We start from the raw sequence: 942 nt of genomic DNA on the forward strand, positions 1-942 counted from the left end.
CAATTCTACTCCTTTGCCCTTTCAATGTGTTATCTATTTCTGACAATTTAGTATTAATCTTCTGGATTTCTATCTGTAGATTTAGAATCATTTCTCATTTTTCATTTATTTTGTCACTTTGTTCTTGTATTTTCTTCCAAAATTCTTCTAGGGTTTTGTGTTTTCCTCAGTCTGTCTCTCAATCCTTTGAAGATACTTAAATATAATTCTTTTTAATTCCTTATCAGAAAGTTCCAATGCTGCTTCTTTCTCAGGGATGTGTTTTGGATCTATATCCTGCTCCCTTGTTTCTACCACTTTATCTTGCTTCTTTGTGTGAACTGTGATGGTCTGCTGAGACATTGTGGCATTGTTGTATTTAGATCTCTGTTAACTGTTTGTGAAGAACAGCCAGGTGTGATTCAGGATTTTCTTGGTGGTTGTTTATCATTGCCCCATTGGTGGAGAAGGAAGTGGTGGCTCTCACTCAGTAAATGAAGCTGCAGGAGGTGCGGGTGTAGTTGTGTCATATGAGGACTGTTGCTGTCTTCCACTCAGTTGGAACAAAAATAACAATTGAATAACCATCAAAAAAGTAAAAGCAAATGGACAGAAAAATACACCACATAATCACACAGGAACAGTAACCAAAAAAAAAAAAGAAAGAAAGAAAAGAAAAAAAAAACCCACAATATCTGAGGAGAGGGACATAAGAGAGAGAAGGTAGAGAAGGAGAATATTGAAGGAAAAAATGGGAAAAATGAAAAAAGAAAAATAAGGAATGGGGTTAACCATGAGAAAGAAAAAAAAATTGTAACCAGGAACAAGAAAAGAAAAAAAGCTGAAAACTAGAACCTGGACGGGGAATAATAAAGAATAATAGTAAAAAGGACAAAATTAATAATAATAGTAGTAGTTTTAAAACAGACAAAAACAAACTAAAAAACAGGAAAAAGAAAAAAA

The sequence above is a fragment of the Orycteropus afer genome, unplaced genomic scaffold (genome assembly GCF_000298275.1).
Source record: "Orycteropus afer afer isolate SDZICR_OR568_19922 unplaced genomic scaffold, OryAfe1.0 scaffold00583, whole genome shotgun sequence".
In the NCBI taxonomy this organism is placed as follows: Eukaryota; Metazoa; Chordata; class Mammalia; order Tubulidentata; family Orycteropodidae; genus Orycteropus; species Orycteropus afer.